We start from the raw sequence: 20,924 nt of genomic DNA, 5'->3' as shown, positions 1-20,924 counted from the left end.
TCATCTTTTCTTCTCATTAACTACAGATGACCTAAGCTTTGCAGTGTATTTCAGTACACTAGAGAGAACCTTGCACTCCAGTTCCATACTCTGTAACATCCCAACACAGCCTGATGAATACTTTGAGATTTGAGACTACCACAACTGTACCATATGCTCATTTTGAAAATAATATGAATGCCCCGTTTCATAAATTCTCAAACTCAGAGAGCAAGTATTCTCAAACCACAATCCCTTGTGATAACCTGAAGAGAAAAAACTGCAACAACTGTAAAGCATCTGTTATGTTTTATGCAGTAATCCTCATTGGTGTTCAAAATTTTAAAACTTGCAGAGCTAATTAGCTAACAAGCCTACACTCCCCCAAAAGATTATCTTCCACAAGGCCTTTTGCTGCTTTTATACTGCCTGATCCCTGAGCAACTGTACTCAAATAAGAAGATAGCTTGTCAATTAAAACTTAGCCAAAGAAATCCAAAAGATAAAAAAAAAATAAAAACATGCAGACGGTGAAGAACAGTTGGTTAAGAGACATTGGTGCTGATGTGAGAGAGCGTGCAGTGCAGAGGGAGCACAGGAGCGATGGACAGCTCCTGTTGGTGCAGGAAGAGGCAAGTCAGCACAGTACCCTGACACCTGCTAGTTTTTGTTAATATTTTTAGGGTTAACCAAGCATCCCTTATATAATTCACCGGAAAAATATAAGAACTTGGTAACTTAGTGAAAATATCCTGTAAGAGGATTGTTTCCTTTCTAATTTCTCACTACCTTATGGATTTTTAAGCCAAACAATTGAAAAAAATAAGTTTTTCATGTGACCGTTTTCATAACTCCTGGTTTGTCTTCTGCCTTGAGAGTTCACACAAGCGTATCAATTCCCATTCACCACAAAAAGTCTGCGGTACAGAAAACCCATTGGCAAGGTCGAACACCAGAACAAAGTTTGCCACAGTAGATGAATACATTAGAAACAAAACAGAAGAAAAACCTTCCCCCCCCAAGCAGTCCACTGACCTGGTGAATTGAAGATTACTTCTCTGGAAAAGGAGAAGCAGCATAACCCATTCCCACCAATCTAGTGTCAGGTCTGGACTACACAAAGAGACACATTTTTCTTGTTTTCAGAATTGCAGTAACAGGGCAGGGGGTGGCTGCATCCACTGGAGAGCACAATGCTGCCACGAGAGGCAGAAGCTTCAAAAGAGCACATTCTCCCTGAATCCACCGGCCTGGCATCTCACCAGTATCCTGCCACTGCCTCTCATTCTGGACCTGCAGCAGCACTGTTTCAGCCACATCGACTGCAACCACACAGACCCATCCCCAGTGACTCCAGGGTTTTACAGTACTGTTTCGTATTACATTCTATTCAGATAAGAAAACATACAAATTCTTCATAGCATGAGGACTTGTTTTGCATCTCATTTTTATACTTTGAACACAGCACTACTAAAGCAGCAGCAGCAGAGAATATGGGAAATAAAATTACCATCTCCCTGCTCCCATAACTACTAGTTAGCTGCAGCTAAATGTGTGTTCTGAAGATTTATTGAAACTTCTGAGGGCTCACAGTGCCACACTTCTCTAACTTTTCCACTAACAGATTTCCCACTCAAGCTTAACAATACGGACCTAAAGCCAAGCTCACAATCTTTGAAACGCGGGAAGAGAGTCCCCAAGTTTGATCAGGAGTCAAAAATAAGAGAAAACAAACCTAAGCCTTCTCACATGCATTAATATTCTGACAATTCCCCTGAAACAAGAGCATTTCTTACCTGTAGCCACAGAAAACACAATCTTGCACTTACCTCTCCTTCACATATTTTGAAACAGTGTCACCAGGACATGAACATCTTAAGCATGCCACCACCGTCAAGGGGCTCGGAACACCAACCACTTACACCCACCACGCGTCATTAGCTCATCAAGGATGACTCCTTCATGTGGGTTAATTCCTCCTTTGCTGAAGAAATTTAACTTTCTCGAAGTCGTCGGGATTTAAAAAACAAGAAAGCCGAGCTGTGCTCACGCAACTACTTTTTTTTTAAAAGAAGTCGCTCGGTATGGCAGGCGAGCAGCGCTCGGTGCAGCCTCAGCCCGGGAACGGGAGCCCCGCACCTTTCCCACGGAACGAGAATCGTTACGCAAATCCCAGGCGCTGCCGAAGCCCCTGACCTATTTAGAGACGCGCTTTATCCTTTCTGCAAACAAACGACGCTGCGGGGACGCCGCAAAGCCCCGGCACCCGCCACCCCCCGGGCAGGAGGACACCCCGGGGACCCCGCTACCTGCGGCTCTGCCGCCAAACTTTGCCCGCCGGCGCGCCGGGGAGCGGGCGGGCTCGTCCGGGGCTGCGGCTCTGGCCGCGCCCCGTGCCCGGGCATCCCCCGCTCGCCCCGCGCCGTGACATTGAGCGAGGTTCCCCAGGTACCCCGGGCGCCGCCCGCCGCTCACCTCAGCCGCCGCCCGCAGGGATGGAGGGAGGCAGCGCGGCACCGGCGGGCGGGCGTGCGCCGCAGCCCCACTCCGGCCGGACCGAGGCGAGCGCGGCGCAACTCCGCCGGAGCCCCGCGGCTCTCCCGACGCGTCCGTCCGCCCGTATGTGTGTCTCTGTCCGCCTGTCTCCCGTCCGTCCGTCCGTCCGTCCGTCGTGCCCGGCCCCCGCCCCGCCCGCGGGCTCAGGTGGGGCGCGGGCCGGGGTCGCCGCGAGGGCGGAGCGTGCGCGCTCGCGCCGGGGGCGGGGCGGGCCGGCACCTGTGGCGGCGGGGCGGCCGGGCCGTGAGGGAGAGGGAGTGAAGGGGAGCGGTGCGGCCGGGCCGTGAGGGAGAGAGCGAGAGAGCGGGGCGGCACCGGAGCCGCCTGGCAGCGGGAGCGCCAGCGCGGCTGGAAGGAGCCTCCGCCGGCCGAGCGTGTGCGCTTGCCCCGGGCTCGCCCAGCGCCGCCGAGCGCCGTTCCCTCAGTGCCCCCGGTGCGCCGGGGCTCGGCGCGCCACAGGCAGCACAGCCAGTCCAGAGGTGAAGCCGGCAGAGCAATCCCCGAACACCCAGCCGGAGCACCACCGTGTCTCCTGCTTTCCCTACCCCTTCATCTGCTGGTCGTCTGGGTTTGCTCTCTGATTCCTAAATTTACACAAACCGCTAGCTTTGCCAACCCGCCTGTGAGAGCTTCAAAACATAGCCGCTGCTCCTCGGTTCTGCTTTGTAAAATGTAAAACCGTGTCCTAAATATAAACATTACACTAGAAAACATTAGGTTTTGTAACACTACCTCAGAGAAGAATGATAATATTGGTGGTAGAAACATACAAAATCAATGCAAACTTAAGTATAATCATTTTTACTGCCTTTTTATAGTTCAAGTGAACTTTGGTAGTCCGAACACTGCTCCTGGAGAATGTGATGCAAACAGGAGAAATCCTGCAGAATATAATTTGTTATTCTTCTGCAGGGAGGAAAACAAGAACATTTAACATTGGAGAAAAACTTCTTGCTGAACTTTAATTTCAGCTTTTGGAGAAGAGTAGTGAAATTTAATACTAAAATATTGCGTCATACGTTGTTTACAGTGTTATGTTCAATAACTTCTTTTAGCATTCAGGACAGGAAATTATGAGAGTTTGCATTAATCATCCCATAAAAACATGAATATAGCCCTTCTTCTGGTGTTTTACCTACCACAAACTTCTTGCTCAGAAGAAATCTGAACTCTAAAGCATACCTAAGTGTTTTGGAAGATTTGCTGGTCTGCAACGGAGAGGCAGAGAAGCTGAAAACAGGACACATTTCTTTCTCCCCAGAAGCCCTGAGTTTGTCTGAGTCTGTAGCAGCAGAATAGATGCCATGCTAGTAAAAACCCACTACTGAAACTGGGAACCCTGGACCAGTGGTAGAGGAATTCTGAGTATACACAACTGCTTCAGCAACAAAACAACAGCAAAAATACCCAGACAGGGCTTGGGATCAGTCAGACACTAAATTGATCAAATTGATTATTTTGAAAAGACACATCTGTGTATGATTGCAAATTAGCAATATCCAACATTTTAGTTTATTATCTTTTGTCTATCTTTTAGCTCTTTCCAGTAAACTAGCACAACAGTCTCCAAAACACATTCAGAAATCTCAAAATATCTCTGACTTGACAAAAACTCAGCAATTTTCTCTTCATATCCAACTTTCAAGTCCTGTTGTAAAGAACTAAGAACATTATATCCAGGCAGTATTATTTTCCCTGTGTAAGTAGCTATCACAGTTGCCAGAGTGATGTTGTTCAATCTCAAGTAGAAAAGTGGTCTGCAAGTGACCATGCACCATATTTGCTGTTAATATGAAAACGTGTAAGAAGCCCTGTGAATACTATAACATTCTTCAAGTACATTTCTGTTCAGTAGGCTCATGATTACCAAAAAAAAAAAAAAAAAAAAAGAAAAAAGAAAAAAATATTTCAGTGAATTCTAACTATCAGTTTCCTACAGAGAGATGGAGAGATGTAATGGTGGGTGATAACTGTGTGGTTTTGATCACTTAATGCGAAAGTATGTCTTGGGTCTTCCATTGAAAGACCTGTTCTCATCAGACACAGCAACATTTAACCCATAATTGTAAACATTTTATGACGCATTTCACAGTTGTCTTCCACTGTGCAACTCACCATTCTTGACTCCAGCTCCCTATCAAATCCTCTGGTATAGAAGATTGTGTAAGTGTGAAGGGTGGAAAATTTTAAATGCCCTGTGATCTGTATTATCAAAGTGTCACGTTTCGTCTCTTTCAGATGCTGAATGCACACGAGAAGTTATGAAATTACAGAGTAGTTGTAGAATATCAAAACAACTGCAAAAGTGGTGTGAGCAACAGGAAGACCATTTAACCTGGGTGATCTTACAAGCAGGTAACAGGTCTGTGAGTTCAGAGAAACCTCATGGAAAGGAGAGGCTGCTATTCATTGCATTTCTGCTGGAAAGCTGCATAAACCAACATATAAAACCAGACGGAGGTGGGATCTATCTTATTCTAAGTAAGAATATGCAGAGTATGAAGAAGACATGCTGCGTATGAATTAGAATTGCATTTTATCACTTCAGTCTTTCCAGAACTTTAAATCTGGCTCTACCAAAACAAACTTAGATGGATTTTCTAAAACATCTGTCACTGAACATAGGTTTAATGTGACACAAGTTGTCACCAAAAGGAGTAGATCCATGCAGAATGGTGCATGCAAACAAACCTCTTAGAGATGCCTGCAACCCAAAATCAATTTGGGACGTCCCAAGAACTGGGAAATATTTTCTATGAAAGGGAACAGTAATATTACATCTGGGAAACATTTTATATCATTTTACGAGGAGAGGTCAGCACCGGGAAGCCTCAAGCAGCCCTCTCATTCGTGACTCACCCTGTAAGACATAGTGCCAGAAATCTAAGCAAATTTTTCTCTGTCCCCAGCAAACAAGGAAACTGCAGTGTTCTCCACACTAAACTATTACATATATATATGAATAGCCTACCACTTATTTTGAGAAAGTCTTCCTTTATTTGACTGTTATACCTTTTTTGAGGATTAAGGCTCAATGCTGTTTTACTATCATCCATTTCAAAAATAAGCTGTCTCTAAACACCACAGGGCATTTGAGGTATGACTACAGAATTCTGGTTTGTTTGTTTGTTTCTTTGTGATCTATGCAAAATATGGAAACAGTATCCTAACGCTCCAAATGTTGATTTGCCCTTTTGGTGATCCCATATGGCCAATAATGCAAGGAATAACAACAAGAATAAATACTGTCAAGGCACATTACACAAGTATCCCTCTGTGGAAATAAACCCAAGTGTTTCCAGTACTTCTCTTCAACTGACTTCTCCAGTAGTAACCTATTAAATGTTGGCTTTGCTGAGAAGTGTTTCAGTAAAAGACAATTCAGAAATTTAGAGACCAGCTGTAGACACAGAAACTACAGGTACAGTAATTTCAGTATTTCCCCTCCATTAAGTATAATTTTTAATTATAATTTTTATAATTTATATAATAAATGTAATAATATAATTAATATAATAATTTATATTTTATTATAATTTTTACAATTTTTAAAAATAATTTCTAAGTGATTACCTCAACACCTCTTCTTTCCCAGAGTAGTTGCCCCAGATTCTCTAAAGTCATATTGGCTTTAAGTGAATACGGGCAGCCTTCTGTGTTTGCTTTGCACTCTACCCATTCTAAGACAGTAATAGCCTTGTCACCATGTGCATCAGAAGAAGAAACTTGAGAGGTGTTTGGTTCTGTGTTTTTTTTTTTTCCCTGAAGGTATCCACTCATTTCCATGGTCTTCAAAATTAAGTCCTGATAAACAGAGTTTTAATAAAACATGGCTAAAAATCTTAATTTTATGCATGGAAAATTTATGGTAAAGAAAGTCCCTCTGACTGAATTAAGATCTTTTGTGCCTGAATCCATGTCCCAGTCCCTTATCAAACCGAGATATTTGTATTTTCTCACAACATTCCTTCAAAAGGCTTTGCTAGAGTTGTTCCCACTGGCATGCAATTCCTTGTTTTTCACCTGTTTGTTGGGGGATTTTGGTTTGTTTTTTACAATCAAGGAATTATTTAGAGTTGTTTCTGGATCAAGTATTTTTTAAAGACTTTTGAAACTTCATTGATTTCCTTAGTCAATTTAAAATTCACATCTGTATGCATGTCTTGAGTTTTGGTTCCTATAAGGAAATCTGACATTTTATAACCAGATATCTTATATTCCTGTACATTTTCTAGCTTCCCTGTTACTGCCTCTGGGGAAACAATCCCAGATTTAGCAGATCTCCATCTGCCTCCCCTGTATAAACAGACAAAGCAACTACTTAGCCAACCTGCTACTTCCTAACCAATCTATCTTTATTTTTTAAGGAGGACAGTGATTCGGGTTTTTGTTCTTTTTTTACCTTGCATCTATATTTGATGGAGTTACTTGAGATGCTTTTTGAAATTTGCTGTAAACTCTTTACTGCTCTTTATTTTTCTCCACAGATTTCCAATTTCCTGGGTTTTTTTAAGTGTGTTTATGTGTCCTACTTGACTTAGTAATGGCTCCAAGTTATCCCTGTTTTTAAACTTGTGTCTACTAGCTATATTTAGAATGCTCAGCATCAGATGGGGAGGGTGCCTACAAATTATCTGCTTTATTCCAAATTATTCGGTAAGTTAGTTCATAAAGTATACTCATATTAAATATGTGCCAACCATTCAATCTTACATAACTATGCTATTTGCACTGTGACAGATCAGTTAATTCCCATGATAGCATTTCTATTTCCTGATTGCATGTTGAGGAAAATTACGTGGATTTAGGTTGTAAGCTGTTTGGCAGAAGGAATTCTCTTTATTATCTATGTCATGCTCAGAGAACCACGTCTCTAAGTTATGATTAGAGTTGTATGTGCACCTTCATCATAAACAGCAAACAGATTAACCAGAAACACCTACGAATGCTTCTTCACAAATTTTTTGTCATTTATATATTTGTGAACATATGTTTGTTTCATACCAAGAAAAAACAATATTAAAAGCTGCAGTAAGCAATAGATATTTTGGTTTTATGAAATTACTTTTTCCTGTACTTCATTACTTTCCCAGCTATGCTAAATGTTTTTATTTTTTGCAGGATGTTCTTGCTTTGAGAAACTGAAGCAGAAAAAAAAGTGATCTAAAGAAAAACATATGACATCTTTCCAAGCACTAGAAAAGCTGCTAAACCCTTCCTTTCAGTCACAATCTGTTCCAAGAATGAGAGCTCACTGGTACATCAATGTTATCCTGCCCCCTGAGAATATCAGCTTCACAGACAACATGGAGGACTGTTTCTCTGTATAACTGATTTACTGTGAATGCTGGAAACACTAGAGATACTTTTAATTTAGAGGGTAAATAATTCAAACAACAGACAGGGGAAATCTTTGCAAAAGGATGTAAGATTTTTAAAATTCTAATTCAGTTCAAGGAACAAGATAATTCCTAAACAGGAAGGAACAACTGTGTAAAGAAAATACGTCAGTAACACAGGACTTAAGAAGTTGAAAACTGGCAGAGAGAACATCTGAAAACCTCCTGGTAAAGTACCCAGGTAGGCTAGCCAGATGGCATGCTATTTGTTTTCATTACTTCATTTAACATAGAAACAAACTGTTCTTCAGCTGCAAAACAAAACCAATTAGAATATTTCCTTCCTTCAGTGTTCCTAAACCTGAGTCCATTAAAAATCACCAGGGGTTTCCAGATAAGAACTATGCAGTATCTCTTTAAAGAAGAGGTGAAAGATCAGAGTCACCTCCTGAGTTCCCATCTGTTTTTAAAAATAATACTACCTGCGCAGCATAGGAGATGAGGAACTGTGAGAAGGGTATTATAAGGCATTTGTACAAATGCATTTGTTATTTTGGTGTCACTGAATAAAAGCAAGGATGCTTCTATACTGAAGATTTTTATATTAATATAAAAACAGTGCAACAAACTACAATTCCAAGAAAATCTGATTTGAAAAGATCATTTTTTGGCTAAGGGCAGTCTGTTCTCCAAGAAATTTGCCACTTCAAAGACAGACAAGAAGCCAAGCATATGCAGCGTAATTTTGGCACTTTTCCCCTGACAGAAAACTATGAAATACAAAATCCAATATAAGTGCTAGTGGTTTAGATCACATGGGAAACTAGTCATCTTCTATCTTGGGCTGTGGATTGAAAAAGGTACCAAGGAAAACCATAACCTTTTATTCCTTACAGAGCCAAAGCTTACCTTGTAAAAGTTAGTGTGGTGTAAAATAAAAAGGGTGGGGATGGAAGACAGACTTCCTTACAAAAGCCTCGAGACCTTCCCTGAACAAGGAGAATCAAAAAAAGCATTATAAAAATGCATTGTGTCACTGATTGCGAGTACTTGAATTAATGCTATTCAGTATGAAATCTCAATGCATCATCCAGAATTATAAAATAAACAATAGCCCTTCTAATTAATCCCCAAGGAGAATTACCCCACTGAAAGCAAGAATATGATTTTGCTCCAACTGCAGCTCTGTCTTAAACAAGACCAGTGCAAGTTTGGCAAGACAGGTGACACTAGTTAGCTACTTTACTGGGGTGATACAGCATGCCATAAAACTAGTCTGAAAGCAGACACACCTGTTAGGTGCTTTATGCTGGTATTGCAGCATATTTCAGGAAGGCAGCACAAGAGCACTTACTTAAAAGGATATATGTACACACATCAGCTCTACGCTAGAAGCTTGTGCTAGCAATACCTGTGGTTTTGGACAGTGTGTGCCACACTATCAGCTCTGAAAGTTTGTAAGCATTTGAATACAGGTTTATTGGTTTGATTTTTTCCTCTCCACCAGCAAAGAGACAGCATATCAAGACTTCTTTCTCATATGGAAATATTTCCTATTCCTGAGTAAAAAGATCTCAGAAAAAATACAGGGCAAAAGCATACCAACTGAAATAGTTACGTCCATACAAAGTCTGAATGGAGACCAGGTGTAAGAATATTTAAAGGACAAGCTGCAGCTGTGCTTGTTTGATTTCAGCAGAAATGTGAGAAATGGCATCAATAGGGTGGATGCCTCTTGACACTCTGGATGAGTCATATGAATCAGTCAACAGGCACAGTAATTGGACACCTTCAAGAGCAGGCTTGTGCCATAGGAGCAGCACAGAAAGAAACAGAAGATAAACAAGATTTAGATTACTCTGTTTTCTTACTTTCAGTGGGGTTTTATGCTTGCATACATGTATTCATCTGAGCAGCAGGAAGTTAATTCTGCTTAACTGGTGAGAGGGATGGATATATTATGTGGTTATACCATTTTTTAAATAGGGATTTCATGCATAGAATTGAGACTGAGTTCTGTTGGTTGAAGAGTAATATTGTGATTGCTGAATTGCAGTTGGCAGGTAACTCAGTAAAGTAACTTTGGGAAACTTAAGACTGCTTACTACTTTTAAGGACTAATTTTAACACACAGCTCTGTATATATATTTTATATATTTTAAAGGCCCAGCACAAAGTATAATTAAATAGCTGCTAAATAAGCATACAACTCCACAGCCTTACAAAATTACAGCCCTGGAATTACTCTATTTGTCACTTTAGACCCCCAACAATTTAAAAACATTTATTCTTTCCTTAGATGGTATGTATGGCTACTGTACATTAAGATTTTAGGAGAAGAATAATAGCAATTATATCAAAACTTCATTTCTACATCTGATTTTCTTACGGCTTATAAGTCAACTGAAAAAAGTTGGGTTTTTTCCCCCAGCACATTTTCATTCATTCATTTACTCGCTCATTCCGTCAAAAAAGGACAGCAATAGATACGGCTTAATTATATACTAAACTGATCAAAAGCTGCCTCCATATGATTACATAGTCCCAGAAAAAGAACAGTCACTAAAATAGTATCCTGCAAACAAAATTGCATCTGGTGTAACCACTGAGAAGCAAATCAAACCTCATGTGCGATGTAAAAAGTGCACTACCATGAGATCTGCCTTCTCCCTCTGAGGAGGCTTAGCCTGTACAGAAAAAGAGTAGCTTCAGCACTGTCGGAAGAGCAGAACAGGAAGCTCTCAGATCTCAGAAGAGAATTGCTTAAGCTACAGTTGCAAAAAAGTTCTGCACCTAGTCTTATACCAGTGGGTTTGCTACCACACCAAGCTCCTCAGAGAGCAACAGCTTCTGCCGAGCAGAGGGAAGGTGGTCCCTGTGAAACCTTTCCCATGGCTGTGGGAGATGGGGCTGAGCCAACCTTGTGGTCAGGATCTCTGCAGGGTAGGCAGGCCTGAGGCACTGCTTTATAAATATGCCAGGCACTGCACTTCCTCAGAACTAGCAAAAAATACATCAGGAGGTTTCTACTTCATGAAGCCTCTGCTGGCTGTAGAACAAGTTTCTCTCATGGGTGTTGTGAGTACCAACAAAAGGCTAGAAGGAAATACAGCAGCAGTCCCATGGATAGCAATAAGGCAGAGGGATCTCTGGGGGCTGTTCGAGGTCTAGTATAGGTTTGGAGGATGTGCAGATTTCTGTAGCAGATTTACTGTCTGTGCCAGAAGGGGGAAGGAAATTCCCCCTGCACTCTACCAGGTCCATTTGATGGAAGCTCCAAGGGGAACACTAACGAATATTCTGCACTCCACAGAGATAAGAAAATGCTTCAATGTGCAGATGCACATTTATCTACACAACAACAAATGCACTTTATATATTAGGGAGGTTTTATCAAAGTTGCTCTGCTCTGTAATTATGTTGAGAAATGAATTGGATGGAATTTGAATGACTTAAGGTAAATGAGCTATTAACCTACAGGATCCTTTACCAAATGATTCATGTACATTCAATCTTTCCCTCTTCCTTCCAACTTCATTGTAAAGGTGAAATGAAAGACCAAGTTGATCAGGATATCAGCAGTTGTGGCTACAGCAGCATTAAGCAGAAATGAAAAACAACATTTCTTATACTAAACTATGCAGGTATATTAAAATGGTAGTGGTTTTTTGGGTTTTGTTTGTCTGTTTGGTTTGGGGTTTTTTTGTATTTGGACAGCACAGACAAATAGGAAAAAAATCAAGACAGTGGGTAGTCTCACTTTTTTTAAAACAAGAAATCCCTGCCGGAAAGCACCACAGAAACAAATGAATTAATTCTGGGTTCAGAATGAAAGGAAGACTAAGTTATGCACTGCTCAGATCTACACCTACACCAAGTCCCTATCTTTCACAATTTTTAGCTCATTAGGGACAAATTTTCATATTTTTTCCCAGTAGACACACAGGAAATCACCTCTTTTGCAAATATGTGGGAATCTGGCAACTGCATGGCAGAGACAGGTTGTTGTGTCTCAGCAAAGGAAATGATGTATGACAGGATTGTCTCCTCTGCCAGCCATCATCCTACAAAACTGTACAACCACCACCAATTTCCTTTGGAGCTTAAAATCTTCAAGACAGCAACTGTAGCGGGGAGATGGACTCCCCCTAAGAGCCTGCATTCATTCTTTGCAGTAGAATGAGGGACTCTAAATGGACAAGAAAAAAAATAATTTTCACAAGAACCCTCTGCAGCTTTGTCACTCACTGCTTTCACCTCTGTGAGCAGAAGAGAGCGAGGGCTCTGCAGAACAGAATGGTAAGATGCAGCCAACCCTGGCTGTCCAGCTCTAAGCTCTTCTGGCACAGTCTGTGTGCTTGAAAATTGTGTTTGTAACGCAAAGAGAGCACGTTGTGTGCAGTGCTCTCAACAATAAAGAAGGCAGTAGCCCAGGAGATTGTTTGCTGTGCCTGTATTGAGCTTGGGTCAGCCCCTCGAGGGGTTCCTGCAGGCTCTCCTCGGGGCTGCACCAGGTGGGACCTGAGCAGGACCCTCAGCTCCAGCACTGGGCTGTTTTTGGATATGGCCCTTCCTGCCAGCAGCAGCTTCCCTCAGCTGCAGGCAGTCCCTGCTCCTGCCATTGCCTTCACCGGGCTGGAGGCTGCTCAAGCTCTCAGGACAGAAGGCAGAGAGCAGGCAAAGGAGACATGGCAGGGCTGTCCTCTGCCATGCTGTCAAGCCTTTGTGCATGTGACATTCTCCCTCTGCTGTGTGCCAGGCACTGCATCTTGGCAGTCAGGGTAACACATGGATTAATAAATCCACAGGGAGTAATGCTGTCTTCACACTTCCTCCTGCTTTTATCACCTGCTGTAGCAAGTCAGGGACACAGCAGCTCTGTAGTCTACTTGTGATTGAACTAAACAGTTCAAGGGATTAAGATAGTTTTCAATAAGTAAAATATTTTATTTCACTGTTTTTTCTGGTCCTTGGCATGAAACAAATTAAACTCAAGCTGTTCCTCAAGTAATTTCAAATGAAGCTGTTCAACCACCTGGACTCACAACATTTTTCACACCCAGTCTCTTTATCTTACTCATTCCCTCTCCCTTTAAATACATTTTTAAATGTATTTGAACTGAAGTCCTTGAATTATCCTCTTGGAAAGATTTTCATCTTTTCTTCAGCAATTTAATCCTTTAATTCAAGTAGTCAGTTGTATATCAAAGGTCTTTAGGGAAATGATTGACCTAATTTTTAGATATATGGTAGATATTCAGTAAAAAGTAAAAGTATTAATTTAAATGCAATTAAAATTATAGGAACCTACTTGGAATAATCTGATTCTTCTGGACTTTTAAAAATCCTTTAACAAGTCCTGCACAAGAGGCTATTAAAAAAGCAGCCAGTTGCGAAGTAAGAGAGCAGGGATTTGAGATGTGGTGCTAGACAGCTTACAGAGACATGGTCAATATTCTGTATGGCAAAAGGTTACCAGTGAAACAGTCCCAAACCCATCTTCTAGCATTGTAGAGTGCAGTGAGCTGTCACTCAGCTTCCTTGAAACAAAAGCAAACAGAAAACTAAAGAACTTGAATTAATTGAAAGTAAAAACATTGACAGCTGAAAGTCTTTGTTGATGAGAACAGAGTAATGGACATTAGAAGAAATATTGTCAATTATTCATACACGTTTGATGTACTAGTTGTGGAAGAAAGACCAGAACATGACTGTGGACAGCTCAAAAAAATCCAACAAACACAAAACAACACAGAAACTACAATGACATTTTGAAAATTAGTGGTATGGTCCCGTCAACAGGGTTGCTGTGTTTGATGGTCCCAGAGAATGGCTTAGAATCACAGGAAACAGTGTGAGAGAGAAAGGAGAAGCAATAAATATGATTATAGGCTGTGAAGGCTTTCCTTCTGAAGTGAAATATTAAAGAAGTGTTTACAGAAGAGATGAATAGAAAAGCACTTAGCCCTGAACATGGGCAATAATGAATATTATATGGAAGAGAAAATGAGCACTTCCATCTTTTTACAGGAGAAACATTCAATGAAAATGAAAACAATACATTTAGAACATATTACAGCCTTTTTTCTTTCTGACAATTCCATAAGAATAGTCTACAAGATTTGTGGCATCTTCTTCTGAAACACTGATTGATAAGGACCAAGTATTTCACATGTAATTCAGAACAATCAGGGGGAGCAGAAAGCTTATTAAGAAAATAAGAGGAGCCCTCCAGAGATACAAGGTTCCCTCCTCCCCCTTGAAATTATTACTGTAAAAAGAGATTATAATGATCTTCCATGAAAAGAGACTGGACTTATTAGGAACAAGACATAAGACTAAGCTAAAGCCAACAGTAGGGTTAAAGTGCAAATTAAAGCTGTCATTCAAAATGAGAATTTCACAGACTGATGACAACTGACATGCAACTAACCTTGAAGCTCACTCTCCCTCGACTATTGCATGATATAAAGATCATAAAAACTATGAGTCTTCTTGCTATAGTTTCTTTATAAACTACCGTGAAACTGCAATTAAGGCAACAAAGCCTTCCTATAAATACTGTGAAACAAAGAAAGCTTTTGATTATACATGCAACCAAAATGAGGCAGACCTCGAGTCTAGGGCAGAAACGCTGTGCGCTAAATCCAGCCTTTGCTGTTTCCCACAGTGGTAATCACAGGCACACAGACCACAGCATCTCCACCCTTCTTCCTGGCATCCCAGGGCAGAGCCTCATCTTGCCATGCATTATGTTCTAGTGAAGCTTCAGCTTCAATTACTCCTGGAAAGGAGAATTGCATGTGTATAAAAGCTCAGAATACGACACCAAAATACACACTAGCAATGCTGGTGTTTGCCATCCCACCTTTTGAAGTGCCTCTCATGAGGTGCTATCAAAACCCAGACATTTTTCTTCTTTGGTGGCATTATATTACACCATATATCAGCTCAGAACTTTGGTTAATTCACAACACACCATTTTTCCTCCCAGCCTGATTTCACATCATCAAGACTATGAATATTTTATACTGTTAACAGGAGGGCATAGAGGAAAAATAGTGTTTGTGAGCTATTCAGATAGCATGGTGATAAAACTCATTACAGAGTAAAAATAGCGAAATTTATTCCAGTGAACTATATTAATTCACAAATACAACTAATTTTAAACTCTTGCATAACAAGAGAATGAAAATAGAAGACTGCATGCAAGTGTATGTGCTTATACATATGTGGAAAACTGAAATACACTTCTCCAGCACATCTGCACCTCTGTAAACAGAGTGCTAAAAATGAAGTGGGAGGAAAGAAGTACTTTGCAAAATAAAACAAACAAACCAACCAAGGCATGGGGATGAACTTAGCCTGAGGTTCCTTCCACAAAGGGTATGTCCTTCCCTGGCATGGCCATAGCAAGGATCCCATCCTCAGTTTCTCCTCAAAGCCATAAAATCACAAAATGCACATAATATGGAGCAAATGATGGGTTGTGAGGCACTTGTGGATGGCATCTCAAAGAATTCCCGGTTCAAACAAGCACAGTGATCAAAACTGCCTGATGCACCCTCTCTTTTCTACAAAGAGGTATAACAAGGTTTTTTTCTGAGCAGAGAAGAGAGGACAGGAAGGAACAGAGTTGCAAAGGGATTATTTTTTTTTCCAAATGTGTATTTTCAGTTTCTCATTTCAATCACTGATCAAGTAAGTCACTTGGCTTCAATTTTTTCTTAAGCACTTTCGTGTCCCATTTCTAGTGACTCATAATGAAGTGTACGACAGAAGAAGAACCTTGTGAATCTAATCAAAGAACCAGAGCCTACGGAACAGACATCCAACCTCACAGCCTGAACAAAGGAAGCATATTCATTTAAAGTGTGCATTCCATGCCAGGTAGTCATCACTTAAGTCTTCCTTCCTCATGGGAGGCCACAAAGGCTGTCTGCAACCCCAGCATAGTATGATCTAATACACCAACTTTTCAATTACCTTTTCAATTACCTATTTCAATCTATGATGGACAGAACTTTCTGTCCATCATAAATGTCCCCTGAGACTGAAGTCTGTAAACACAGCTTAAGAGAGAGACAAGGCCACGAGAAGGCCACCTGAACCTATCACCTACTTAAGCCTGCTTCTCAAGGTGTATATATAGACACCCAAATGGGGGCATGAAATGCCATTTTTGAAAGGGAATAGAAAGACGTGACCATCTTTTCTTTTAGGAGGGGCACCTGGGAGATGGGCGAGGACAGTTTGAGAGAGATCTGTTGGCATGCATTTCTGTAAAGAAGTGTGTTTAAAGCTCCTAGCAATCAGGGGTGGTGGTGTGAGAGGGAGGAGGGCATACTCATTAGAACTGAAACAGCAAAACACAAGATTCCTGTCCGCCACTTGTCAGTAGAATCTTTCTTCCTTCCACACTGCTGGACTGCATCATTTTTCCCGGGGAGCTTCCAAGCTATCTGAGCACTGCCCATTGTGTCTCTAATTTATCAAATGAAAAACTAGGACACTTCACAATTTCACATAAAGACATTCGCTTATAACCGAAAACCAGGAAGATGATGAAGGAGGAAAGTACTTGCAAAAGCTAACTTTGGTGTAATGAAGTTATTCCCTCTGGGCTCTTTTTACAGCCAAGAGAAGCTCTTTCAGTTTATTGTATGCTGAGGGGTTTTCTTTGCTTGTCACCCCTCATCTGCCTTGGCAGATGAGACACAGGGTTCAAGCAGCCATTGTGAACCCTCAGTGTGCAAGAACAGCTGCCCAGACCTACTGCTTCTCTTGCTTGGAACATTGATAGAGCAATGATCACCAAAATGCACATCAGCATAACAGCCCAGCTCTGCACCTGTGCAGTGCTGGGGGAAAGGCAGGGCACAGTAGGATGACAGCCCTGCCCAGGTGTATGTGATGGATAAACCAGCTGAGCAGTGCACACCTCTCTCCAGGAACATCCTGCATGAGCCTTTACGGTTAAAAGACTCAGGCTGATCTCATAGTAAGAAAATACCAACCCTTGGCATTCTCTACAGGCACACAGAGGACTATGGGATCCAATTCTCTGCTAGATGTTGACCCCCTTTACTTTTTCTGCTGTCACTTAATACCACAGTGGCTCCTCTGAGGGCACATGGGCAGACATGAGACCTCTTTATCTAGATTCAGAAATCTGTAAAATTCTACTGATGCTTCTTCCTAACAAAAGCAGTACAAAATAAAGGCAACCAGAAAGAAATGTTAACAAATATAAGACTAATTAGCCCCATTAAATTTGCAATTGTCCTGTAACTCATTATTCTGAGGTAAGGAGAAAGCAAGCAGCATGCTGCACGCTTGTCCTTTACTGCAAGTGTGAACACACACTGTTCCTTCAGCCAAATTATCCTTTAAACATTATTTTTGATGCATTATGCAAGGGATATATAGTAAATTTTTGATATATTTGTGGCATTATACTTTTCTAAATGGCTAACACTGCCTGTGATAAAGAACAAAGTTCAAAAGGGCCAGGAAAAAATGAAGAAAGCTCTGAGTAAAGCAGGAAAAAATGAAGAAAAGCCTAATGAGAGTAAGAGTACTGAGCAAAACAAATACAGGCAGTACAGTAGCAACAGCTGTGACTACATCAAACATCTTATTTCTGTCCCTTTTAAATCAATGAATATTTCTCCAATTAGCTTAAGTATTACTCCAGGGCAAAAAACACGTGCTGAAAATTTCCAGTCTTTATGGCATGAAGTGAGCATACCCATGGGGACTTGAAAATACATGGAATCTTTTCAAAGTTATACCAACTTTTAGGTAAGGTGGTAACAAAGGAATTTTTACACAGCTTTTTATGATACAAAAAACCCAGAATGTGAAATTTCAGAAGAGATTTCACAGCTGAGATTTAAAGTGCCTCCAAAAGCAATAGGTAAGCTACTGGCCCAAAGCAAAGGGACCCCAATTTTCAAAGGAGAATGCACATTTTGGTCAAGTAATTAGGGAGCAATACCAGTTACCCAGTGAAAACCCATTAGCGTTGCACCCACACAGCTGTGACTGCAGCCCCTGCAAGAATGGCTCTGACCTCCTTACCTGTCACTGCAACAAATCCTCTCATGGAGTTTTGCATCCTCTTACACACCCTTGCTCTTTCCCTCACTATCTTAAAGAATGTTGCACCTTATTTTGCCCCTCAGGAAAGATTTTGATGCCCCCTTTATTTCACAAAATAATGGAAAAAACCAGTCAAAATGGACATGGCTTGAACAGTCAAAACGTGGCATTAATTTTCCTAATGGATTTGTTTGATGGGATAACAAAACCATTTTCTCCAGCAACACCAAAGTTTTAAGCCACACCCTCTTCCCCCCTTTTTTTTTTTAAGTTTAAAAAAAAGCTTGATGACATTCATGAAGAGACAAGAAAATTCCTAGTCTCCGCCAAATTACAGACTTTAGAAAAACCTAAAAAATAGAAGAACTCTGAACTGACCTAAAGTCTTTCCAGTTTATAAAGTTGTGTTTTGCTCCTGTCACTTTTAACCTGCAATTCAGGTTTTATATATTTTGAATATAAATAACCCCTTATAGTCTGCATTTTGATTTCACTATTTCTTAAAAAAATATTTTGAAAAATTTAAAACAGCTTTAAAAATATACTAAATCTAACTGAAAACAAATCGAAGGACAGGTCTCCCTACTCTCTTTATGTTATTAGAGTAACTGGATGAAGTTCTCTGCTCACATAATAATAGACTCCAGATTTTTTAGATTCTCTGAGAAAATTAGCCTTATGCTTTCCTCAGCAGTGAAAGATAATTCAAAGTAGTTTAAGAATGATGACTGAAGATAAGCTACTGTTTTGTTTTATATTCATAAAACTGTACCAATGTAATGCCAGGTAGGCACTTAAATTGCTACTGGAGCTTAAAGAACTCACCCTAGCTCATGTATTTTTTGTGAGTCTGACATGTACTAAGCTATTTTAGAGTACACCCTGCACTCAAAAGTGAAGAAGAGTTATGTTACTGGAGCCTCAAGTAAATTAGAGAACACCATGCTCCTCGGTTAAAATAATGTGCCAGTGACATCTAGTTAGTACTAACAGTAATATTCAAAATTGAATTTGATTTTCAGTATGTACATGATCTGACTATAAAATTCATTTTTCATTAACACAAGCAGAAAAACATTTTTGTAGTCAGGCTTCCATTCCTATGCAGAACTGAGGAGATGAACTATCTATCTACAATCTGAAGACAGCAATGTTGCTTAAACAGCAATTAAAACTGCTTTAGAAAGGAACATGTCTAAAAGACAATTTTAAAGTATTTTAAAGCTTTTGTCCCAAAATTTATCTGCTTTCATACTGTGAGGTTGTATTTTGATGATTTATGTAACAATGTGGCCTAAACAGTGCCAGTCTTTTTTTCTCCCCTCAAAAAACATGCTTGAGACTTGAGTATATGAACAGGCACACTTTAAGACCTTGTTCCAAATATAGTTACAGAGAATTACTGTTCTTACCAATATCACAAATGCTTCAGTCAAAATTTATTCCTACACCAACACGAATTTGCTGGGTGCGTCAGCAGCTCATCTCTCTAACACCTCACACCACCACTGTGAGCAAATGCAGGAACTCGGCCAGGGACTTCTAGCAAAAGAGACGCAGCTTTATCTACGGACATGGGTATTACAACCACATTTGAGAGTTACATTTTAAGCATATATCAGATGTCATCACAAATTCCTTCCCAAAAATCTCTGGTTCCCAGCACCTCAGACCCAACCTGGGAGTCTGGAAAATTCCTCTATCAGCCATCCTCCAAACCAAGGCCAAGGTGTTTCAACCTTGCTTTTAAGTATCATAGATTAACAACCAAACGAAATAGTGAAGAAAATCACAGGACCTCCACTTCTTGAAGTCTTTCAGTTAAAACTGCTGTTCATATCACGACCTAGAGCTCCAGAATTAATTACAGATGAGATGCACGAGTTACTCCTTTACTGTACAGGAGTACAGTACAGCTGCAGGAGTGCAGCTACAATCAGCTGTTACTGCTGAGGAAAGCAAGCCCATATCACTGTGTGTCACTCAGCAATTGAGAGCTGACCACCCCAAAACTCTTATGGCATTGGGCATCTCCTGGAATACCCTAATTTTGAATCCTACATCGTATTTTGTCTTCTTTCCCTTGTAAAAAATACAGTAAAATAAATAAATAAAGGGCAGGAGGACAAACCTGTGGAGCTGACCCATAGAAAGTGAGATTGCAGGTAGATTTTTAACTTGTAGAAAAGAAGTGGCAAATACAGAGGTTTAGGGCTATAAAATCACACACAAGACGGCAAACAGGAAACAACTACACAGTGTTACTCTGAAAACACATCACTAAGTAGCAAATCAAAGTGATCAGGCAGAGGCTATAAAAGAAGCAAGCTTTTACAGGTACTCTATAGTAAAACACTGGAACTGCTGGCATAGGATGCTGCAGAATAAATGTTATGTTTTCACATTTTAACATATTTCCATTTATTAAGGATGTCATTAACAAACTTTTTAGCTTGACCAGAATATCTCAACCATTATGGGTTAATAAAATATATGCTATTTAACCCACAACATCTTAAGGGAAGTATTACTCTAGATAAATTAAATATGACTGTACAATTAAACCATTATGAAGTATGGATTATTTTCAATAATGTGCATAGAGAGCTATCAAAGAAGCATAAGAATTAGAATTCTTTTTAGAAAACACTCTTTCAAATTAAGTTTTTGTGGATTTAACACACTGCCAAAATGCACAAATCATTTTGAAAATGAGACATGCGTTGGGCAAAAACCCAACGGTTTAAACATATACCACATGATGCCACTAAAGTATTTTTATCTGTGTGCATTAACAGGATGGAAATCTTACTTTTTTCTGCAATCTGAATTTATTTTCTATGCAAATGTTTATGACTGAAAACATTTTATTACGTGAAAGGTTGCAGAAATAAATTCTGTCAAATACAGAAAAAAAAGAGACATTTTTCTTAGAAAAATGCTGTG

At 40.3% G+C, this 20,924-nt stretch overlaps 1 protein-coding gene across 2 annotated transcripts in view; it reads right to left on the bottom strand.

Moving 5' to 3' along the window:
- Window positions 1-2,706, bottom strand: part of ZNF385B (zinc finger protein 385B) — a 159,508-nt gene extending 156,802 nt beyond the window's left edge. Inside the window, exon 1 of one of the 2 annotated variants that reach the window (XM_085066325.1) lies at window positions 2,455-2,706. The gene's annotated coding sequence lies outside the window, so the exon portion shown is untranslated. Of the gene's footprint in view, window positions 1-1,808; window positions 2,186-2,454 lie in introns of those variants that run through there. The other variant, XM_085066326.1, reaches the window with a different exon arrangement.
- Between the last annotated feature and the right edge of the window lie 18,218 nt (window positions 2,707-20,924).

This window comes from Lichenostomus cassidix, chromosome 7 (assembly GCF_008360975.1).
Source record: "Lichenostomus cassidix isolate B80296 chromosome 7, HeHo_3.0, whole genome shotgun sequence".
In the NCBI taxonomy this organism is placed as follows: Eukaryota; Metazoa; Chordata; class Aves; order Passeriformes; family Meliphagidae; genus Lichenostomus; species Lichenostomus cassidix.
Note: the sequence above shows the minus strand (reverse complement) of the source record. Positions and strands in the feature narration are given on the sequence as shown.